The following is a 6,789-nucleotide window of genomic DNA, read 5'->3' as shown; positions in this document are numbered from 1 at the left end:
CGCCCATACCTATCAATCTATTGACCAGTCTCTCCGATATCGGAGGGTTTGGTCAACTTTAGTTTTAAATGAATGGAGGACTTTGCACTTTTTGTTAAATCAGATTTTATGCAGGAGACCACACTTAATAACAATAGGATCATGAGCAAACCACTATTTCTTGCTGGCATCCCAGGTTGTTTCATAAGGTTTATTCATGAGGTTAGTTTATATGGCAACACATACTTTTATCTGCATAAATTGTAAGCCTTCAAAAAATTCCATAAACATAATCTGCAAATCATTTCATTGTGGGCATCTTAATGTTTTTTTTCCAAAGAAAATGTATTTTTTTCTTTTATGTATTTCTTGTACCTTTTTTCTCATCTTTAATTTCTCTATCACTAAAAGTCCTGACATAAAAGAGTATATTGAATAAATTTTGCAATGCACTAGAATGTATGATTTTTCATATGTAGATCAGGAGAAATGCACATCATGTGGCGTTATTTGATTTCAGACAGGCTCGGACTGGCCCATAGGGTAACAGAGAAATCCCCCGGTGGGCCCCTGTGCAGATCTGGGCTCCCAACCCAATTGTATGTGCAGTACTAGGCATAATTCACTTGATTTACTCTGTACAGAAAAAAACAGCATCTCATCATTCATTCACCAAAGTACCCAGTTTATTATTATATAGAAATATAGGTAAATTTGTGAACGAGGGTATTGTAATATTTGAATGCAGGTGAAAAGTGGGCCCCCCAAAGTCAATGTTACTGGTGGGCCCTTGGCATCCTAGTCCGACACTGAATTCGAGATATTGGCATATAGCATATATATATATATATATATATGGTCAAAATTGTTGGCACCCCTTGTTTAATGAATGAAAAACCCACAATGGTCACAGAAAGAACTGGAATCTGGCAAAAGTGATAACAATTAAAATATCTATGATAATGAACAAATGACAATTGCTTTTCACCCATGCTTCCACAGAATTAAAAAAAAAAATAAAACTCATGAAATAGGCCTGGACAGAAATGATGGTACGCCTGAAAATAATGTGATAAACAGGACATATTAAATCGTGGTGTGTCCACTAATTAGCATCACAGGTGTCTACAATCTTGGAATCAGTGAGTGGGCCTGTATAGAGGGCTACAGATACTCACTGTGCTGTTTGGTGACATGGTGTGTATCACACTCAACATGGACCAGAGGAAGTGAAGAAAACACTTGTCTCAGGAGATTAGAAAGAAAATTATAGACAAACATGTTAAAGGTAAAAGTTATAAGACCGTCTCCAAGCAGCTTGATGTTCCCGTGACTACAGTTGCACATATTATTCAGAAATTTAAGATCCATGGGACTGTTGCCAACCTCCCTGGATGTGGCAGGAGGAAAATTGATGACAAATCAAATATACGGATAATACGAATGAGAACAAAAGATCCCAGAAAAACTTCTAAACAAATTAAAGGCGAACTTAAAGCTCAAGGAACATCAATGTCAGATCGCACCATCTGTTGTATGAGCCAAAGTTGTCTTCATGGGAGACTACCAAGGAGGACACCATTGTTGAAAAAAAAATCATAAAAAGCCAGAATGGAATTTGCCAAACTACCTGTTGACAAGCCACAAGGCTTCTGGGAGAATGTCCTGTGGACAGATGAGACAAAAATTGATCTCTCTGGCAAGGCACATCAGCTCTATGTTCACAGATGGAAAAATGAAGCATATCAAGAAAAGAACACTATCCCTACTGTGAAACATAGAGAAAGCTCTGTTATGCTCTGGGGTTGCTTTGCTGCATCTGGCACAGGGTGTCTAGAATCTGTGCAAGGTACAATGAAATTTCAAGACTATCAAGGAATTCTAGAGAGAAATGTACTGCCAGGTGTCAGAAAGCTTGGTCTTAGTCGCAAGTCATTGGTCTTGCAACAGGATAATGACCCAAAACACACAGCTAAAAACTTCCAAGAATGGCCAAGAGGATTCTGAAATGTCCTTCTATGAGCCCTGACCTAAACTAAATGAGCATCTTTGGAAAGAGATGAAACATGCCGACTGGAAAAGGCAACCTTCAAACACGAGACAACTGGAGCAGTTTGCTTTTGAAGAATGGGCCAAAATACCTGTCAAGGGGTGCAGAAGTCTCACTCACAGTTACAGGAATCATTTGATTGCAGTGATTGCCTCAAAAGGTTGTGCAGCAAAATATTCAGTTAAGGGTACCATCATTTCTGTCCAGGCGTATTTCATGAGTTTTGTTTTTTTTTTTAAATTCCATGGAAGCATGGTTGAAAAGCAATGTCTGACTTTCATTTGTTGGTTTCATAGATGTTTGATTTATTATTATTTTTGTCAGGTTCAAGTCATTTCTGTGACCATTGTGGGTTTTTCTGTCAATAAACGAGGGGTACCAACAATTTTGACCATATGTGTGTATATATATTGTAATGTAGCGCTGTTATTCATGTAGGGGATAGTCACTTAGCCGCCACAACACCAGATCAGGCACAGGTTTTTCATAAAACAATTATAGTCCATGAGGCTTATTCAGCATCATAAACCCACAGCAGTAACATACAGTTCATAGAATCTGCATAGCGTCCATGACAGAGTTCAGCTCTGTAATCCCTGTGGTCACACAGGTTATGCATACGCAGGCTTTTCAGCCTCCGATATCTCACCCACGTCAGGGTTTCCTCATAGTTACTTCATCCTGCTGCAGACATCCATTCCCTCCAGGGAATCATCAGGCACGTGCAGCCATTCAACCCAGCATTCACGTGCTGTCAGGAAAGGAGACACATCTCCCAGCGGGACCTTCCACAACGGACCAACCGGGACCCAGCATTCACCCATGTGACCAACCCTAGCCACCTTATATGGTCCGTAGCCATGCCCACCGGGTCACATGGCTATGACCTCATCACAGGTCCTTGAACCATTCTCACACTCTTTACAATATCGCTCTTAACCACACCCCTGGGTGGATTTGTAGGTAACTAGTACCGACCATCTCCCCAGCTACCTGGAGACTTCTTCCAGACACATTGAAACAGCACCTCAGCAGTATCACTGCTGATCAGCACACATATAAGTCTCCATCTCAAGGCCACCCACCATGAGATACACAACGGTCATTCAGTATTCTGCCATTCATCCTCTCTCCTAGGACATCCACACAGCGCCCCCTAGCGGACACAGTGGTCACTACACCACATACCTCCCCCTCTGTTCAAACCTGTGGGGTTGAACACACAGCATAACCCCAGGATCTCAAGACCGGGCACTCACTACACCTTGTCCCCCAGGTCGAGAGAACCGTCTCCATCAGTCATATGGTCTCATTCCTATGTTAGGCCTCCCCTACCCCCAGCGGTCAGAATATCGGCCCTGATCTTTGGCCCTCCAGTCACAACCTGTCTGCGTCATCAGACACTGTTTGGTCACCACATTCCTCTCCCTGTTTGTTCCATTCCCTGACCAGCTACCCCGGTCAGTACGGTCATAAGTCTTAGTTAAGCCTACTGTCTGGCCTGAGTCTGCCTCATTCAGTGTCTCACCGGAACTACAGTCTCTCAACGTCATCCTGCCAGTTGAACTACCACTTGCTGACATTCTTCGGCCATCTGTCATGTCACTTCTTGGAGGAACCGTTCAGGTCCTTACATCTTGGGTTGAAGGAGGCCGCCACCTGGTGTTCCGTACCTCTTTATTGATTCTCCGACGGTCCAGTCTCAACTGCTCAATCTCTTACAGGTACTCCACTCGATACTCCAATAGCATCTGAAAGTTTCTCAGGCTTTCCACGGAGCCAACCACCATGATGGGAATCCTACCCTCTTCACTGGATATCTGGTCTTCATCATCAGGAGGGGTCCTCACACTCACCACACCGGAGATATTCACAAGGTCTTGCATTACCTTCCCGAATCTTCCAATGGTTCTCCCAATCAGACCTTTGGGAACCGGAACTACATCTTTCCACAAACCCAGCCAATCCATAGCCTCTCTTGCTAACTCTAGGTGTCGATCAGCTTCCATATAACTCCGCCTGACCAACTGTTTGGCATGGAGACATTGCAAATGCATGTCTTTCAGGACAGCTACCCGGTATGCTGTATCTTCCCTGGCCGATATTATCACCAACTGCCAAGTCTCAGGTGCCCAGTACTCCTTACACGCCTTGACCGCCTCCTTAATAGCCTCATGCACACCTTCCTCAGTGCAGGCTTCTTGCATGTCTTCTGGTGCATCAATCACAGACTTGAAGGTCGTGGTCTTGCTCACTTCCTGGACCGAAGGCTCTGGCTTTACCACGGACACTTCCCTCACTACAGATGAGCCGACCGGATGACCGTCTTCTTCAGCTCTTTGCTCACCAACTTCACAAGATTTTATCTCTTCATGACCCTTTGCCATGATTTGTACTGGTAGTTCCGTCTTGTTGTCACTCGGGCCCAACCGCTGTAAGTCTTCGTCCAGTTTCCTCTCCCACCGAAGATGTCTTACAGTTTCTTTGAGTTTCTCCATCTCTTCCCTAAGGGTCTTGTTCACACTTTGCCAGGTGGACAGGTGACCTCTGAGCTCCAAGGCTTCTTTCTCGAGCTCCTCGACCCTGTGCTCGGCCGTTTGTCTCAGGACTCCTTCTCGTTTGACTTGTTCTTCCACCTCTTCTCTGAGGGCCTTATTCAGTCCTGGCCACGTTACCATGTGACCCTTTAGCTCAGAGACTTCTTTCTCTAGCTCCTCTAGTCTGTGCTCCCTTTCCCTCTCACAGTCGCCCCCAGAGTCTGAGTCACCCCGACCTGCCAAGCAATCCCTCCAGTTACCCATTAACCGTGTGAATACTTCAGCCATCTTATCAACCAGGTCAACGTCAGTCCTGTCACGAGACGCCAGGTCCGTCTGTTGGGCAGACGTACCCCTTTTCCCAGTCACTTCTACCTCTGACCTCTTCTCGTCAGGAGCCGTCACCATCTTAATATCGGTTAGTCCAACAGTAGGACCGTCTCCAACCTCCTGGCATATGTCATCAAGCCTGGCAAAGTCCCGGCCCCACTCCAAGGCATACACGAAGTCTGGCGGTATACTGCCACCTTGGCACTCACTGCCTCCGAACACCTCAAACATTACTCTGTTTACCGCATAGTTCACCATGACCCCATGTTTACAGCGAACCTGGACCATTTTCTCAGTCAGACAGAAAGTGAGAGGAGTTCCTGTCAGAGTCACCTGACTCTTTGAGTCCAACCGTCCCGAGATTCCTTCCCAGTGCAGCATCACGATACACACTTGCGGCCAGTCATCATCCAGAAAGAATATCACACATTCTGGAAACAACATACACGAACACTGCGGTTCCTCTTTTGCCACACCGGCCCCTTTCTGGACCACCACCCCAATTTGGGTCACTGCTCCCCTCTGGGACTCCACCCCTTTTTGGGTTACCACCCCAATTTGGGACTCCACCCCCTTTTGGGCTACCACCCTGATTTGGGCCACCACCCCCTTTTGGGATTTCCCCATGTCCGTTATACCGGTCTTCTCAGACCACAGTTCACACTACACAGTTTATATCTCTTACGATACCACACAAGTCCTTGTTGGCACCACCACAGCTCCTGCTGTCACCAATCTTCGACACCACTGGCTGCCGTTCAAACACAGCTGCTGGTGTCACTTTCGTAACCCCGCCGAGTTACCGGAAGCCGCTTGTCACCTTCTTGACTCCCACTGAGCCACCGCAAGCTGAGTTGAGACAAGAGAAAAAAAACACCACACAAAACTCACGTGTCCTGTCTGTGTGCTATTCAGGACGTTCCGTTTCTGCCTGAGACCGTCCAACACACAGGGCGCACCGGGTGCGATTCAGGGAGCAACCCTTCTCCCAGGGTCTCCCCATACACCGGCCTCACCAGGTCCAGGGGCTCGGCGGGTGCTCTTCAGGACATCTGTCTCCGCCTGAGACTGCCCAACACTCGCGCCTCACCAGGTCCAAGGTCATACCACGTGCTCCTGGGATCTGATTCTTTCTCCTAGAATCTCCCAACATTGACCCTCCAGGACCTTTCCTCACTGAACCCTCCAGGTACACAGTCTCACTCACTGACCCAGGTCAGTACCACACGAACACCTGTCCGTTACCTGTGTCGGCCACACAGGTCCTCGGGTACCTCTTCTCCGCAGAGGCACCCTAGCAATCACCAGTCTCTTTCTCCTGGGGAAGTGGCCGCACTGGGCTCACCGATCCGGACAGTGCCTTACTCACCAGGCCGCCCCATGGTTCCAGAACCACAGCCGTGCAGTGGCTTCCCCAAATGCAGGCCGTCACAGGCTCTGCTCACACGCGTGGCTGGTCAGCATATTACACGGCTTTCACGACCGTCAGCCCTCCTGGCTCAGCGTTGCCAGCACTGCAACATGTGCCTTTGGAAACTGTTGCCCTTAGCAACTGAAACTTTGCAGTCCTCTTCCGTTGCTCCTAGCAACAAGGCTACAACAATGCCCATAGCTTTCTCCACCAATTGTAAGGTAGCGCTGTTATTCAAGTAGGGGATACTCGCTTAGCCGCCACAACACCAGATCCGGCACAGGTTTTTCATAAAACAATTATAGTCCATGCGGCTTATTCAGCATCATAAACCCACAGCAGTAACATACAGTTTATAGAATCTGCATAGCGTCCATGACAGAGTTCAGCTCTGTAATCCCTGTGGTCACACAGGTTATGCATACGCAGACTCTTCAGCCTCAGATATCTCACCCACGTCAGGGTTTCCTCACAGTTCCTTC

This window comes from Dendrobates tinctorius, unplaced genomic scaffold (assembly GCF_039654945.1).
Source record: "Dendrobates tinctorius isolate UK_male_01 unplaced genomic scaffold, ASM3965494v1 ptg000276l, whole genome shotgun sequence".
NCBI classification, from domain to species: Eukaryota; Metazoa; Chordata; class Amphibia; order Anura; family Dendrobatidae; genus Dendrobates; species Dendrobates tinctorius.
The sequence above is the reverse complement of the archived record's forward strand: the minus strand, read 5'-3'. Positions refer to the sequence as shown.